Source organism: Macrobrachium rosenbergii, chromosome 8 (assembly GCF_040412425.1).
Source record: "Macrobrachium rosenbergii isolate ZJJX-2024 chromosome 8, ASM4041242v1, whole genome shotgun sequence".
Taxonomy (NCBI): Eukaryota; Metazoa; Arthropoda; class Malacostraca; order Decapoda; family Palaemonidae; genus Macrobrachium; species Macrobrachium rosenbergii.
The window spans coordinates 9,219,924-9,238,848 of record NC_089748.1 but is presented as its reverse complement, the minus strand read 5'-3'; the positions used below and the strand labels follow the sequence as shown (position 1 = coordinate 9,238,848).

The 18,925-nt window shown below is 40.1% G+C and overlaps 1 protein-coding gene and 1 long non-coding RNA gene across 4 annotated transcripts in view; one reads left to right on the top strand and one right to left on the bottom strand.

Annotated features, from left to right (window-relative positions):
* Window positions 1-18,925, top strand: part of LOC136840591 (synergin gamma-like) — a 244,305-nt gene that overhangs the window by 18,727 nt on the left and 206,653 nt on the right. The gene's annotated exons all lie outside the window — the stretch shown is intronic.
* On the bottom strand, window positions 4,423-17,402 carry LOC136840594 (uncharacterized). Its single transcript, XR_010853663.1, has 3 exons — window positions 17,270-17,402; window positions 16,935-17,045; window positions 4,423-4,559 (listed from the first exon to the last, which is right to left on the bottom strand). It is a non-coding gene; the product is annotated as an uncharacterized lncRNA (long non-coding RNA).

Genomic DNA, 18,925 nt, shown 5'->3' with positions numbered 1-18,925 from the left:
AAATACAGAGGAGTGGACACTCTGTCTGAGTGCTTAATCCACCTTTACCTCTCAGGTTTTAGGTTTAAGTATGGCAGTTTCCACATGGGTAAAATGACCAAAATGTTCTTAACTCAGCCTCAAATGGGTACAAACAGCCCACCACCCAACTTGATTATTCAGCGGCTTATATACATGTTACTCTACACAACATGACCTCAGCTCCGTTAGATGGTATGGGCTGACTTTGACTTTTTGGTGCAGTTCAGTATAGAGAACTGGGAATAAGTAAATGTCTAAATGAATCCAGTATACTGTATTTGTTGTTATGCACATATATTCATATATTTACAAGTATGTACTACAGGCAACTGGGGTATGCATATAGCTTCAGGGAGTTGTGTACTTGCCCAGAAGTGAGTACCAGGTACAGCTTGTCCAGTTGGAAGTATCTGGATTAGGGCCTGAGCTCAGGGTACGATCTCTCACAACCTTGTAAGTTGGCACCTATTTATGTAAAGGCTACATCCACAACTGGATATTGTGGCCTCGCTCAGGAGGAACAACAGAAATTATAAGCAGAGGGATGCTGGCTGGGGTTGGGGGATTGAGTGCTTTGTCTCCTCACCTTCAACTCTTGATGCCAAGTAGATGACTTCGGTCAGAAACCAATATCGAATTCACTATACCAGGTGGTTAAAGTCACTGTGTATCGTTGTTTCTAAACATCATGGTTCGAGTCCTGGCTAGGACAGAAGCACTTATCAGTTATAGTCTCTTAGATGGCAGTTATTCACAAGGTACAGAAACGATATTTATGAATTATATGATTATATATATATATATATATATATATATATATATATATATATATATATATATATATATATATATATATATATTATAATTATATATATATATATATATATATATATATATATTATAATTTGAAGTCACTAAAAGCCAACCATTAAGAACATTATCAGTATTTTCATCTGTCCCTTCCTTACCTGGGACAGACACTTGGGTGGCATGGTCAAATAGGGGCAAGGATGAGAGGTTGAGTGCCGTTCCCTTAAGCAGCTTAAATGAACTAAGCTGCTTAAAACAACCATTCTATGAGGCAGAGTGATCGCGCTGAATTGTCTTTCCACAGGACACCTGGGGAGATGCAAGCAGATGGTCAAGACACCTGGAAGATGACACATCTTGGGCACAGTCACCATACGGGCCTGACATCGGGGCCCCTACCCTCGGCAGATGCCTTAAAAGGAGCCAGGACAGGGAGATCTTTGCAGTTAGTAATTAGCCAGACAAACGTGGGTGATCGCTACAAAACGCTGAGAGCCACACCCCCCCCCATCCACTGTCACCACCTGAAGCTCCTGACGCAGATCCAGTCCCTTCATCACCACGTGGACGGACTTCCCAAGTGAACTAGTGGAGAGTGCCACGAGTGCAATCACCCATCGTCATTCTTCGCCAGAGACCCACTTCTCCCCACAGTAAAGTACAAGTGAAGGCTTTTCAGCCACGACGTTTTGCCCTTAGAAGTGTTTATTGAGTGCCAGTACATCTCCGTATCCATTGTGCCATTTTCACACAGTGCTATTTCAAGTGTTAGTGTTCCAGTGTTAAGTGTTCATTCATTCCTCAAGACCTTGGCACCCTCAGTGCAGTCTCGGCCCATCTGTATATTTTTTATTTTCCCTTACTGGCGTGTAACTCTTAAATCTCTCTTGCAAAGGGACCCATTTTCTGTGGACTCTTCTTGGGCTGTGCCTTGCAACCATTCAAGTCTCCAGTAGGAAGGACTCCAGGCTTTGCAAGCCTCCATATTATTTACTTTTCCATTTCTTTTTAGCCTTTATTGTAAATACAATTACTTTAGTTACCCCAGTGTTTATGCAACATTCCCTTATGAAGTAGAGCTCTAAGCTCATATGAAACATCCCTTTTTTCTTTTCTTTTTATGATTCCCTGAACAGTAAAGTCAGATTGCCAAGGCCAAGTGTGTAAAATTCCGTTGCTGACCTGTTAAAGTTCTCTACAGATCCAGAAAACCAGGGAAAATCATATATATATATATATATATATATATATATATATATATATATATATATATATATATATATATACATATACTGTATATGCATGCATACACAAACACATATGTATATATATATATATATATATATATATATATATATATATATATATATATATATATATATATATATATATATATATATATATATATATATATAAATATAACATGATTGCTGTTATAACAGGATTCCGTCTAATACAAGTTGCCCATAAAAACAGGGAAGAAGGTAGATTTATAGTGCCATATTTCAGAAACTCTCTCTCTCTCTCTCTCTCTCTCTCTCTCTCTCTCTCTATATATATATATATATATATATATATATATATATATATATATATATATATATATATATATATATATATATATATATATATATATATATATATATATATATATATATATATTATTATTATTATTATATTTTTTTAAGGATCCCAGCCACCAAATGCTTCATTTAAAGCTGGAAAATACAACAGTGCACTTTGGGAACTGCCTGACAAGGAAGGGCGAAAGGAATATAGGCCCCTCCCTTAATCGCCTTTCAACTTTCTCTTCTTGAACATGTGACGCTGTGGGAGACTTTGCTTTCAGATCCTAAGCCTGGCTGGAGGCAGGAATAGCGCTGGGGAGGCAGATTAAGAGAGGACAGCTGGCGCGAATGCTTGGACTGAGTCATAGATGATGCTCGCGCCTAAGGAAACGACACCAACCCCAATCTACTTGTGGATAACCTCCTGACCCCTGACCGAAACCATATAAGGGTCTCACTGAAGGAACAAGTGAGAGAGACATTGCTGGACTCGAGCGAGACGCATCTTGCCCTCCCATTCTCACCTCCTTCAGAGAACCATGCCCTACCACGTGGTCCTATCTTGTAGGGACCTTTAGTCTTCTTACCAATGAAGCCCTTAGCCCTTCCTCTGCTGCCACTACCCTTGCTGAAGCTGAAGGTACTTTGTCTACAGGGTAAAGTGATTTGTTGCAAAGGTTCTTCCAGTCAGTCACACTGTTTTGATTCTCGTAATAAACTTCCTATTTCCATTTCTAAGTGCCAGTGTTTCCATATCAATCTTGCCTTATTAGGGCAGTGTTACGTAAATGCCTGTGTTTAAATAATTACACAAAATCGTGTGTTCAAGGCTTCTTGGCACCCTCTCTGCTCGCCTTGTCCTACGTACATTTTACTGCGTCCTTACTGGCTTTTAATTCGTGAATCTCTCCGTTTACAGGGGGTTTGTTAGCCGTGGAAATCTCTCTTGACTGTGCCTTGTGTCAGCATCTGTCACACCGACGGATATACTTTCAAGTTTTCCCAGTTACAATTAACCTCCCAGGCCTTGCCTGCCTGATTAGTCCATTTCATCTTCTGATATTTCCTTTCATGTAAATACACATAATTTTAAACTTACCCTAACGTGTTTACTTACAAATACCTTGTGAGTAGAGCCCTCACCTCAGATAATTTCCCCATTTTATAACAAAAAATAGAGATAAGTAATGAAATCATTCATTTAGAGACTATAACTGGCTCATGGTAAGCATTTCCCCAGGTTAAGGCGTAAATATATATATATATATATATATATATATATATATATATATATATATATATATATATATATATATATATATAAATATATATATATATATATATATATATATATATATATATATATATATATATATATATATATATATATATATATATATATATATATATATATATATATATATATATATATATATACTGTACATATAAATGTTACAGATACCAAACCACAAATATCGTTTAATATCAATTTATGAAAATTTGGGAATTACTTTCACCCAATGAATATTATAATTGATAAGGCTCCTATACTAACCAGGGTTCGAACTGTTTCTTAGTTTAGAAACAACAATAGACAGTGATGGACCAATCAGAGGTAGATGTAGTGAATTTTATATTAAGCGATATTTATGAGTTGATATTTGTATATATATATATAAGCCACGGTTATGTAAGTGCCATATAATCATATACAGTATATAAATATATATATATATATATATATATATATATATATATATATATATATATATATATATATATATATATATATATATATATATATATATATATATATATATATATATATATATATATATATATATGTACACATATATGTGTATATATACTGCATATATAGTAGGTGTCTCCATAACAGAGTGTGCGTGTGTATATGTATTCCAAGGCAAAACTGTTTTCACGTACCTGCGTTCATCTTTTTTTGACGATGACCATTGCGTTAACATTTGAGAGAGCGTCTCTCAAGGAACTAAGGCCAACTCCATGAAGAAGGGTAGCGACCAGGACTCTGCAGGGCCACACGAAGAGACCACGCTCTAGGCCCTCTTTCAGGAAGATGAGCAGAAAGTCTTCGTTGTCGCTTCTTATCACCAGCGTCAGACCATATGTATTACCTCTCATCTTGAAGGGATAGAGATTATAAACTATAAACAATACAATATATATATATATATATATATATATATATATATATATATATATATATATATATATATATATATATATACACACATATATATATATATAATCTAAGGAACCCATAAAAATGCCAAAATGTAGAAAATTAATGCTATATTTCAGAGACCAACTGTCTCTCTCTTCAGGCAGGTAATGAATGAGAAGAGTTACAGAAAAGTGGTATTTATACCAAGAGGTACAGTTGTCAGCAATTACGTCACTCCAGTTGGCAATTTCTCTTTAATCTTCTTAATCACTGGTTGGAGGAAGATTTTATCTATAATATCTGAGTCCCAAGCTCCTTTTGAGAGTCCTATTGTATTTCTTTGTTTAATCAGAGCTGATTCTAACATCTGGCTTTTGAACCTACAATTGCTGCTATAAATTATGCATGACAAATTCCAGTTTATACTGTGAGTATGCTTATTTATGTGGTTAAAAATAGCTGAGCTCTCTTGTCCATGCCTAACGTAACGTTTATGTTGTATTAACCTCTGGGGCAGTGAATTACCTGTAAAACCACTGGTTACAGTCCCATGTCTTTGGGGACTGGCTTTTGTTGGACGTTAATCAGGGATTTGGCTATGGTATTTGGGTAGGTAAAAGCAAAAGGGTTAGAATTTCCAAGTGTCTGTGTCAACGTCTTAATCCTTTCCAGGCATGGGATTTTTGTTTTATTGTTGGGTGTCTCTCTAGTCTTGTTTTGAGGGGGGCGGTAGAAGATTATGTTAGCTTTGTAGATTGCTTTCTCAATTATATGGTCAGGGTACTTTAAAGATGACAACTGCTTACCGATTAGTTCAATTTCCTTTTCCAGGAAATCCGGGGAGCAAATCCGTAAAGCTCTTAAGAATAAATTGTTGCTACGCCAATCTTGATAGAAATGTCATGATAACTAAAATAGTGAATGTATGAAAGTGAAAATGTTGGTTTTCTGTATATGGTAAATTTGTATTCTGTCCTGTTAAAACACCAAGAAAAGGACTTTTGTTGTCTGTTTCCCCTTCAACTTTAAATATGATGCTATACTAAAACTCAAATGAAAGGGGATCTCCGGCGTGGCTGTTTGGGTCCTCTCCACGTTTGTTTAATCTCTGCATAATGCCAAATCTATAACAACAACAATGAGATAACACCATTTCTCCCATTACAGATATCAAATACCATCTTTTTCATGACAGAATTCTAAGTCAATTACATAGGTTCACGATTGATAAAGTTTTTTTATGCAATAACAAGAAACGGAATCAGATTTTCTATCAACATGGCATTTCATTTGGTGCTGCTGCCAATATTTCAAACAGCTCCACGTGCGATCGAATCCACGGATAAGCAGCTTGAGACTGTCTCTAGGGGCCACTTTCAGTGGTCACGGTATGTTTGGAGGCATTTCCCCTTTTTACAAATATCTTGATTTCTTAATATCATAGGCAAAGAATAAATTAGTAAGCAAGGACATATGAAATAAAGCATAACACTGAGTAAGTTGGACGAGTGAGAAAATAAACAATCGTATACAAACAGATCTCTCTCTCTCTCTCTCTCTCTCTCTCTCTCTCTCTCTCTCTCTCTCGCTCTCTCTTGTAAAGTCCCCGCTCAATGGGTTCTCTATGATGAACATCCCGTTTTCTGCAGTGCCTTCACATGCGACCTAAGGTCGGACGAACACAATCTTATTATCATTATTATTGTGAATTGTATATTTATTATCTGTTCATTTGCCCTTGTACCACGTATATGTGACAGTTATTGTTAATCATCATGTTTTCTGTATGTACCTGTCCTGTTTTATGTAGAGAAATAGTTTGACCTCAGGTCACTTGTAAATTTTGTACCCACGGTCTCTGCGTATACGCAGACGTCCGCATACCGCTTTATAAGTGGGTCTTCCTGCTTATTATTTCACACCTCTCTCACAGTGGTGACCCCCGGAGTGGTTCCCGGAGCCATTAATGGACCCAAACAGCAACTTAGTCTTGGCCCAACCCATGCCCCTAATGGACTAACTATGGCGCTCTAACAAAGCGTTCGGGCATTACCGACCCTCATCGGCAAATCACTGGCGTCATTAGCGGACCCACACGGCACGCTCCCAAGCGTGTATTGACGCAAGTGTTCCCTCACACTCCAAGTGAGAGTGCGGAATGAGCATGGACACAGACATCCCCAACCACATACAAATTACTGCGAACTTCTCGGAGGCAGACGTCTCCCTTGCGCAACCCCCTCCTGCGCGCTCTTCTACGCTGGTGCCTGCTCCCCGCACAGTGCCCCTCCTGACGGACCAACCAAAGGCGGCCCTCAGCATAAAGCTGCTGCCATTCACCCATCAGAACCCAGCATCCTGGCTCTACAGGGTCAAGGGGCAATTTAGGGTGGCAGGTCTGCTTGACGAGGTCTTGAGGGCAGACATCTCCATCAACGTCCTACCAGAGGAGATATACAAGAAGGCCACCCTGTGGGTGACGACAACGACGAGCCCTGCCACCTTCCAGGAGTTAAAGGACACTCTTGTCGAGACCTGCTCCCTGCTGGTCTCCGAGAGAGCTGCCCGCGCCCTTGACCTCGCCATCAACCCCCGGCAGGACAGAAACCTCTTGGAGACGTGGCATGCCCTCCAGGACCTCCTCCTCCTCCCCGAGACTGACAGCATCTGCAGGCGCAAAGAGATTAGCCTGTCGAGGGAGATCCTCCTGCAGCAGCTACTCTCAGAGGTCCGTGGGCAGATCACAGAACCATACACTCTGCCAGTCGAGGACCTGATCAGGGTGGCGCAGCAGCTGACAGACTCCACGAGAATGGTGAAGCGGGCGTCCACGCCCGCACACCCCATCAACTGCCTCCAACTGGAGGACCCCACCACAGGGGGCATTAACGCCATCGACAGGAGGCCACCCCACCAGCAGAAGGAGGAAAGGCCAGGGCTTTGCTATTACCACCAGAGGTTTGGTAAAGCTGCCCGAAATTGCGAAGCCCCCTGCTTTTCTCCCCTCCAAAAAATGGGGGAAGCGGTGGCCACCCTCACAGGCCACCATGGCAGCAGCATCCAAAACACCCAGGGGCCCCATACCAGTAGGCTTCTACATCCGCGACACTATCTCCGGCATGATGATATTGATCGACACTGGGGCCATGCTGTCAGTATTCCTGCCTTCCAGAGAGGACCGCAGACGTCTGCCGGACCCGGCTGCCTCCCTGTCGGCTGCCAACAGGTCCCCCATCCTCTCCTACGGCACTAGGCTCCTGTCGTTCTCCATCCTTGGCCGGAGGTACAGGTGGAACTTCATCGTCACGGACGTTAGGACCCCGCTCCTGGGTGCGGACTTCCTTGCCCATTTCGGACTGGCATTCAACGTCGGCAGCAAGCGCTGGCTGTACACCAAGTCCTGCCAGTCCCTGCCATTGTCACCTGGGCCCGGGAGCCCACAATCTGTTTCATCGCTCCCCACCAGTACGGCTCCCTCCTGAAGAAATTCCTGGAAGTGTTCAAACCCCAGCTTCGTCAGGTGGCTGGGGCCCCTGCCAAACACAGGATATATCATCACATCAAGACAAGGGGGCCCTTGATGCATGCAAAGTTCTGGAGGCTTCCCCTTCAGCGCCTTCAGTAGGCCAAGAAGGCCTTTGCCGAGTTGGAACAGATGGGCGTATGCAAGAAGGCTCCCAGCCCATGGGCCTCCCCCCCTTCACATGGTACAGAAAGCGGACGGCACCTGGAGACCCTGCGGTGACTACAGGTGGCTCAACCTCGCTACAGAACCCGACCACTACCCTCTACCAAACATGCAGGACCTAACGGCCTCCTTCCACGGGGCCAAAATATTCTCAAAGTTAGATCTCTTGAAATCATATTTTCAGGTACCAGTAGCTCCAGAGGACATCCCCAAAACTGCCATCGTCACACCTTTCAGGTCCTACGTCTTCGCCTTCTCCACCTTTGGCCTGAGGAACGCAGGGGCGACCTTTTAGAGACTGATGGACAGTATCCTGGGGGACCTGAACTTCTGCGTCAGCTACGTCGATGATATCCTAATTTTTTCCAGATCCCACAAGGAACACCTACAGCACATCCGGAGAGTCCTGCAGTGCCTGCAGGAGAGTGGCCTTGTCGTCAGGTTCGACAAGTGCACCTTCGGCGTCGATAAGGTGGAATTCTTAGGCCACAAGATATCTCCAGGAGGCATCCACCCAGTTTCATCGAAAGTCGAGGCCATCATGAGGTTCACCACCCCTAACTATGTCAGGGCCGTACAAGAATTCCTCGGAATGGTCAACTACTACAGGAGATTCATCCTGGGGATTACTTACATCATGGCCCCCCCTGACGGAGATCCTCAAGGTCTGTCCAAAGACCTTAGAGTGGGGCCCGACCAGCAAAGGGCCTTCTCCCTGACGAAGGCCGCCCTTGCCAAGGCAACAGCTTTGGCCTACCAGAACCCCAGCGCTCCCCTCCAGGTGACAACGGCCACCAGCAACGTCGCCTGTGGGGCTGTCCTGGAACAAGTCGTCAATGGAGCCCCTCAGCCCATCGCCTTCTTCAGCAGAAAACTCAGCCCCACCGAGTCCTGCTACAGCACCTTCGACAGGGAACTCTTCGAGGTGTGCCAGGTGGTACGCCACTTCAAGTTCCTCCTGGAAGATACTCCCTTCACAGTTTGGACGGACCACCAGCCGCTGGTCCATGCCTTCACGAAGCTGGGGGATGCATGGTCCTCCAGGCAGCAACGGCACCTCGCGGCCATCGCGGAGTTCACCTGCACCATCAAGTACCTCCCTGGCAGGAAGAACCCAGTAGTCGGTGCCCTCTTGAGTATTGAAATCAACGCAGTGCAGCTCAGGATTGGCTACGAGGACATTGCCCGTGAACAAGCCGCGGACCCAGAGACTCCAGCTTACCACACCGTCATCACGTTGCTGAAGTGGAAGGATGTGCCCCTTGGCCCTGGAGGGCCAACACTGCTGAGCGACGCAAGCACTGGCCACCCCCACCCACTGGTGCCTGCCTCTCGTCGTCAGCTGGTCTTTGACGTCATCCACGGACTGTTCCACCCCTCCGGAAGAACGACAGCCAGGCTGCTGGTGGAGAAGTTCATCTGGCACGGCATACAGAAGGACGAGACAGCCTGGGCATGGCAGTGCATACAGTGCCAGGCCAGCAAAGTAGGGCGGCACACTGAATCTGGGGTGGGCAATTTTCCCAGCTGGGGAGACGTTTCGGGCACATCCATGTCGACGTAGTGGGTCCTCTTCCCCCCATCAGGAGGAGCAAGATACCTTCTAACAGTCGTCGACCACTCCACCAGGTGGCCCAAAGCTACGCCCATGGAAGAAGCCACCTCCAGTGCGTGTGCAGAGGCCGTCCTCTCCAGCTGGATCAGCCGGTTTGGTGTCCCAGACCATATAACTATGGACAGGGGCCCCACTTTCCTGTCCGAGCTGTGGACCGCCCTGGCACGCCTGCTGGGGACCACTCACCACAGCACCACTGCCTACAACCCCGCAGCCAATGGAATGGTGGAAAGGTTCCACAGGTCCCTGAAGGCGTCCCTCATGGCTCGTTGCACCTCCGAGAATTGGAAGGACCAGCTGCCCTGGGTCCTCCTCGGGCTGAGGACTGCCCCCAGAGCCAACGGTGACCCATCCGCAGCAGAAAAGGTCTTCGGGGAGACCCTCGTGATCCCAGGGGAACTCATTACAGAGGACCAGGACGACTTAACAATGCAGAGGCTCTGCGACAGGGTTGGGAAGTTTGCCCCCTACCAGCAGACATATACCGACAGAATGTCCCCCTTCATGCCTCCCGGTCTGTCCTTCGCCACCCACGTCTTCGTCAGGGACTATGCTGTACGTCCACCCTTAACAAGGCCCTACAGAGAGCCTTTCCTCGTGCTTGAGAGGAACAAGAAGGCATTTCAGGTAGCCGTCCACGGGAAGGAAGACTGGATATCGATAGACTGCCTCAAGCCCATATTTCTGGAGGAAGACGTCGGGGGCACTTCCCAAAGCCCCCGCAGGAGATGGCGCCCCCACAGCCCGCCCCGTCCGCAAGAAAACCTCGTGGGCGCCCCTGGAAGGCCCCGGACTGGGCAGGAAGGCAACCCAACACACCCATCCACAGGGCACCGAAGAAGACGACCACCCCCACAGCTGGCATCGAGAAGGCGGTGTCCCCTCCGCTGCCCCAGCAGATATCTGCTTTGATCAGACGTTACTTATGTCTTTTGGGGGAGAGTATTGTAAAGTTCCCGCTCAACGGGTTCTCTATGATGAACATCCTGTTTTCTTCGGTGCCTTCGCATATGACCTAAGGTCGGACGAATACAATCTTATCATTATTGTGAATTGTATATTTATTATCTGTTCATTTGCCCTTGTACCACGTATATGTGGCAAAGTATTTTTATGTCCAACCTGTTATTGTTAATCATGTTTTCTGTATGTACCTGTCCTGTTTTGTGTAGAAAAATAGTTTGACCTCAGGTCACTTGTAAATTTTTGTACCCGCGATCTCTGCGTATACGCAGACATCCGCACGCCACTTTATAAGCAGGTCGCTTCATCAGTAAATCTGTTACGGGCTGCTCTAGGACCAAGAGCCCGTGCTGACACAAGGCCAGCTAAATCTGAAACAACAACATCAATAAACCAGCAGTACTTCTCTTCCTGCTCGTTATTTCGCACCTCTCTCACACTCTCTCTCCTTGTATGAAGAACAAAAATATCATATACCACTTCACCATTTTACAAAGTAATCAAGATATCTCTCGTGTCCTCGTTAACATTAATTATCAATATTTTGAAAACCTGTTTTTGCAATAACTATATATTTTATATATATATATATATATATATATATATATATATATATATATATATATATATATATATATATATATATATATATATATGTGTGTGTGTGTGTGTGTGTGTGTGTGTGTGTGTATATGTATATTATATATATATATATATATATATATATATATATATATATATATATATATATATGTATATATATATATATATATATATATATATATATATATATATATATATATATATATATATATATAAAATATAATTGATTGGAAAAAATGACTGAATATTGCTTGAATACGATATGGGAACAAAATTTTGGCCTGACTGAAGTGTAGAGGGCGGAATAGGAAGGAAATTAAAATACCTGGAAACGAAAAACAACCCCTATAATCTTATAATTATAGCCTCAGGGTTTGTCTCAAAGACATTCAAAAGTCTGTCACACACGTGTCAAGTTATTGTTTTGGTAAAACTGGCAACAGGGCAGATCTTTAAACGCCACACCAGAGAGGTCTCTTCGTAAGTGGAAGGGTAGGCTATAGACGCTAATGTATTTAATTTTGAAAGAAATTCGTTGAAATTGCCCCACCTATTATCCCAAAACGTTAGGCTATCATCTACATATCTCATCCACAGCATGTCTTTAGGTTTTATTGCATTTATTATAGTTTCAAAATATTCCATGTATAGACTGGCTAAAGCAGGACTTAAAGGGCTGCCCATGCTGCACCCGAATTTTGGTTATAGAATGATTCGCTAATGAAAAGACATTATTTGATGCACATAATTCAACTAACTTTATTATTTTATCTAGGGCTAGTGGGAAATGATCTGAAGTGGGGGCTAATTTTTCTCTCAAAAACTGTAGAACGTCTTGTACTGGTACTTTTGTGAATAGCGAATCTACGTCTGCTTAAAAGTTTTATGTTGTGGATTGGTATATGTGCTTCTTTGAATTTGTGACAGAAATCTTCAGAATGTTTAATATGACTTGGAAAAAATGTACCTAAGAAAGGAGAAAGGAGGCCTGCTAACCACTTAGAAATTTTATAATTGAAAGCTCCAGCACATGAGATATAGGGTCTGAATGGAAGATTGTCTTTTTGAGTTTTGGGAAGGCCATAAAAGTAAGGTAGTTTTGGGTTAATGACTTTGAATTTCTCCAGTAGTTCAGTGCTCTTTTTGTCTTTACCAATTAATCTTAATTTTTAAAAAAATTCTGTGGGAACGTTTTCGTTAATTTGTCATAAGTGTTTGTGTCACTAAGGAGTTGGTTGATTTTGGCGTTTTACAGGCTCCTTATATTAGATGGAATTCTGTTTTAACAGAAAATACTTCACAGCCATATATACATACATACATACACAGATATATATATATATATATATATATATATATATATATATATATATATATATATATATATATATATATATATATATATATATATATATATATATATATATATATATATATATATATATATATATATATGTATATATATATATATATATATATATATATATATATATATATATATATATATATATATATATATATATATATATATATATATATATATATATATATATATATATATATATATATATATATATATATATATATATATATATATATCTATATATATATATATATATATATATAATATATATATATATATATATATATATATATATATATAAGTATACCTTTAGTTTTACCAGACAACTGAGCTGATTAACAGCTCTCCTAGGGCTGGCCTGAAGGATTAGACTTATTTTACGTGGCTAAGAACCAATTGGTTATTAGCAATGGATATATATATATGTATATATATATATATATATATATATATATATATATATATATATATATATATATATATATATATATATATATATATATATATATATATATATATATATATATAGACATATTGTGATGTCCGCCACTGAACCGTTAAATGGTTTCCATAATAGGGGGTAATCAAGAGTGTTACAGAATAACATATTTCCATCTTGTCACATATGCCAGTCTTTTTACTCTGCAGTTCTTTCATGCACCCCAACTTTTTGCAGTCTGCTACTTTCCTTGTTAACCTCTTCTGTTATCTACGATTTTTATTACGTTAGATTCTCAAAGACTTATATGAAACTGCTACTTACATTCTTCATCTTCCATTCTAACATTCATTGCTCCATCTCCCTCGTATTTATTTCTCTTCAGAACCTCCTCTAAGAAATATTTAAACTCGGCTTTCTTTTCTGCAAACACTGTCAGACTCTCTGATAGTCTTTTTTCACTATAATCAACCAATATCAGATCGTGTGCAACATTAACCACTTCACAAGTCATTCTCGCCCTCTTTTTTTATTCTACAAACAAGCATAAGCATCTGGCCTCTCCCCGATTTCTTACACCACTCAATTTATTGCAACATAAAACAGCCATGGAGACATGGCACACCCACCTTTATGCAATGTAGGTCCCTTTCTTGTGTACATATTTTTATACAAAACGCGCTACCAACGTATAGTCATTTGTTCTTAACATATTATCTTTTATATTATTCATATTCATTATATTTCATACTGAACGTCGATCAATCCCATCTTAAGCTTATTCGATATCCATTTATGCTGCATAAAGCCTTTCCCATTTACTCCCAAATTTTCCCAGAAATATTATGTACTGAGCACATGATCTACAAAACATTCTTCATTTCTGAAATGGCCACCAAACATTTCCAGTCTTAACCAAAACTATTTCCCCCTTTGCTATCTGTTTCACTTACTCAGTCAAAACCCTACCATACTCATTCCCAGTCATACTAAGTAGTATTATGTCCATAAATTCTTACAGTTCCCTTTGACACATTCCCCCTTATACGGGTAAGCAATTATTTTTTTCATACATTCCTCTGGAATTGTTCCACTCTCAGGACATTATACCCTGGCAAGTCACGCACCTACAATGTCAGCATGGATAATTTTTAATCCTTTGATTTCTGTAAGTACCTGTCAAATACACACACACACACACACACACACATATACATATATATATATATATATATATATATATATATATATATATATATATATATATATATATATATATATATATATATATATATATATATATATATATATATATATATATATATATATATATATATATATGTGTGTGTATATATATATATATATATAATAATTGTGTTACAAACGTCCTTTAATATCAATTCGCTCTACCTCGAAATAATATATTTTCATATGTGTTACCGAAGGGGAATCTTTTAGTTGATAATAAGTTCTGTCGTCCCGTGGGCTCGAACTTATTATCAACTAAAAATTCCCTTCGGTAACATATATGAAAATATATTATTTCCGAGGTAGAGCGAATTGATACAGAAATCAATTCGGAATTGGACGTTTGTAGCTTAATGCTTGTATATGAATCACGGTGATGTGATAAAATTTCATTCATATATATATATATATATATATATATATATATATATATATATATATATATATATATATATATATATATATATATCTATATATATATATATATATATATTATAAGAATAGTAACAAGAGACTCAAAAGACATACAAAGTTCGCCTAATAACACAGCTGGAGTTGAATGAATGAAGACAGCGAGCATGTGTTAATTTCAAAGGCTTCAGCAATAGTACACCTAAAAACAATACAACGAAAGTCGGAAAGATTTCAACAGTCACATCCCTTTCAAACAAAGCGAATCAGTGCACGCTTCCAGGTGAAAAATTGTGTAGATTTCAACAATGTGGCAAAAAAGAAGCTAAATACAGGACCAGTTTGTCTGCAAACTCCTTTTTAACCATGTGACAGTATTATCCATGACAGATGTGTTGTTAGTATCAGATGCGAGAACCCTACAAACCCCATGATGAGCAGAGAATAAAGAGGATCAGGATCACAGGAAGGACTGAGAGAAACGCAGATCGAAAAATGAGAGCCGGTGATTATGGCTTCTTAACTAGCACAGGATGAATGTGTGTGAAAAAGTTGGACTTCAAAAGCATCAGAGAACTACACTGATAAAGAACCAGATATTTTTTTTAGTAGGAAATGAAATTAAGGCATCGGATTTGTGCTTAAAGTGCGAAAAACCTTTCACCTTCAAAGTACAGAAGTGCAACCATTCCTAGCAGATATAAAAGGATAAGTAGTGCGACAGAAACGGATGTTACAAGTAACACCTGTTGCTTATTCTGTCGAATGAATGAGGGGAGAGAGTGGTGAAATCGAGGATTAAAAGTGAAATTTCAACAAGTCTCAAGTGCCTTGAGGTCAAAGTTCCTGGTACCAGGCATTTCCTCCATGGAAAATTAAGAATTAGGGAGGGCATTTCATATGAAAGCCATTAAAAACACTGTGCAACTTATTTCACAGTTTGAAAGGAGTCAGATGGTAAGAGGTCAACCGCGGGAAGCAAGGAAATTGAGACAGCGATCACCAAAAAAAAAATAAAAACAGAAGTAAACAATGCGCCGAAGTTTCTTCGGCGCAATCGAGTTTTTTGTACAGCGTATAATGCTGTATGAAACTCTCAGCCACGGTCCATGAAACTTTCAGCCACGGCCAGGTGGTGGCCTGTGTTGTTGACACCTATAGCGGTGCCAGACGCACGATTATGGCTAACTTTAACCGCCCTCACATCTTAAAAACTACTGAGGCTAGAGGGCTGCAATTTGGTATGTTTGATGACTGGAGAGTAGACGATCAACATACCAATCTGCATCCCTCTAGCCTCAGTAGTTTTTAAGACCTGTGGGCGGACAGAAAAAGTTTGGACGGACAGACAAAGCTATCTCAATAGTTTTCTTTTACAGAAAACTAAAAGAAGGAGGGAAGCATTTTTTTTTTTTTTCAGAACAGCTAAATTGGATGTAAAGGTCACGGATATGAGATGGGAAGTCGTGACGATCAGGATCATGAGTTTGGTGTATTGAAGAATTCTCATCTCACGAGTATCAGAAAAGATAAGGACCTCGTTTCCTGCAACACCAGTGAGTAAATTGTGTGGAGCAAATCTAAGTCTTCAAGACAGAGGATCTCGGCATGATGCTGCGGAAACAGGAAAAGACTCGTGGTGGGAATTAAGTCAACTGTAGAAAGGAAGCAAAGTTTGCAAGACTGGGTGAACAAATAGGAAAAACGGACAAGCAAGGATCCAATAAAGTAGCTGTTTTAGTATTTCAGTAAACACAAACCTATAGGTGTTATTAGCACATGACCAGAAAATGCATATTGTTTATTTATCCATTTCTTTTTACGAAGGTTGATTTCAATTAGATTGCCTCAGACCCCCCTTCCAGGCAGACACAGGGCAAGTGACCTCCCTTTACCCAAATTGCCTGAAAGTCGATTTTACCTTTCCTCTACAAAGAATGAATAAAGATGGAAATGAACAACTGTCATACTGGTTCACATCAAACTATCGCCGTGCACTTACCAGTTCTAGGTTTTGGAACCATGAAGCTCTCTCCGTAGGGCTGCTTTCTAGAGCTGGAACTGAAATCTCAAAAACACTGATGCCAAGGTCAGTTCCGAATTTTTGTAAGAACTGGAAAGAGATTTTTATGAATTATGCATGTCTTCCAAACAGATTCACATGAAATGCTTTGTATAACAGGATATAAGAAGTAAAACGGCAATACTGAAGGTTCACACGAAATGAAAAGACCGCCTAGACTCAAAAAAAAAAAAAGTCATATGCAAATTTCAGTAAGGTAAAGATTATGATGATGTAAAAAGGGGAGCGACTGAATTCTAAAAAGATTTCCTTACGGAAAAGACGTCTGTGTGAAGAATTCTGCCATCTGTAATGAGCGCAACCGTTCCGCTGGGTATCCAAGATGCCCGCAGGGTGTCAGCTACTGCATCAAGGATGACTCCAGAGGCACTCGGTTCGTCTGAACCTTGAAGAATCACGGAGCATGGAAGTAACGAAGAAGAAATTACCTTATCGAAGGTACATATCTTTCACCTATTTCATCAAACAAATGATCTTCTACGTCAGTTTTGATTTAATATAAATTTGATATGTTTTTATTTCAATTAAACTATAGGCTGTATACAAAACACCTGACCTTTTAGCGAAAAATCGCGAGGACTACAAACCTCTTGATAACCCCTCTAAGTGCGAGAAGTGGCCCTTATTTCGAAACGCCGAAGTTATAGCAATCATCGTCCAGATGCAAAGACGTTTCTTCATTGCGCAAGATCCTGCAATAATAATAATAATAGTTATAATGATATTATGGTAGGAGGCCTATTCGGAATTCAGTGTCGGAAACGATAGCAGTTCGGCCTCAGTTATCGTGTTTTCTATTTCCGTTTCAGCTGCTACTCTTTTGCAAGCAAAATTTGCAGTATTTGTCAAAAGGACATAAGAAAACACTTAATAATAATAATGATACAGCACAACAAAAATCAACGTAGAAAATAAAAATGATTAATGTGGAAGATAACAATGTTGTATATGTAACTTTAAGAAAATATTACTTGTGCAATGAATCGAGTTCCTGGCCTCTCAATCTGTAATCAGGTTTGTAAATTACGCTCCGAAATTCTCCGTCACTTGCTAATTCATTACTCCGGAGTTCTAAATATTGACTTTGATCAGTTTCCTCACTCGTGTTAGTGGTCGGTTCAGGGACCAAATTTTAGCAATAAGCAATGCCAGGAAGGGGTTCAGCGGACACCAGATTTATTGCAACTAAACGAAGCACTGTTTCGCAGAATTCTGATGATTATTTAAGGTTGTAAATTGTCAGCCTTAGCTTAGGACTAAAGGCTTACGCAATAGTTGTATAGTTCTCTTAATTCTTTTATCTATTAGAATTTAATACGATTTGGTGTTTTCTACCTTCAGGGTTTTAAAAACATTCTTTATTTAACTTTGATAATCAATTCTCTGTGTTAAAAAGTCGCTTTCATCAGTGGACTCGTTTTGAAGAATTGTGTTTATTTATGTAAAATAGAGTATTCAGTCGTCTGGTGGAGATGTATGGAGTACTTTTCAGTGACGGATATATTCCTAGAAGAGCTGCCTGTTGAAGTTATTATTTTCTTGTCAAGGACTTGATAAACCTTACTAGCATTACGTAAGAAATTATATTATCTTCACTTAAGTAATCTTGAGGGGTATACTTGCCTGAGATTTGAAGTCATTATTTTGTCTTTGGTTATTATGAAGCAGACTGACAAAATTGCGTCATACTGTGTAAGAAGGTGTCTAGGGCAAAATTTGCGGAAGGATTTATGGATGGAAGCTTCGGCAAAAACCTTTCATTTGAAACCGTTAAGTTTAAGATACAGTAGCATTTCTTTAGCGAAGTCAGTCTCCAGTTAGTGATGAAAGGATGCTTTACTTGTTTGCGCAACAGCCAGGGTTTCTTTTTATGGGACACTCGAGCTTTAGAACAAATTTGCTGTGACAGG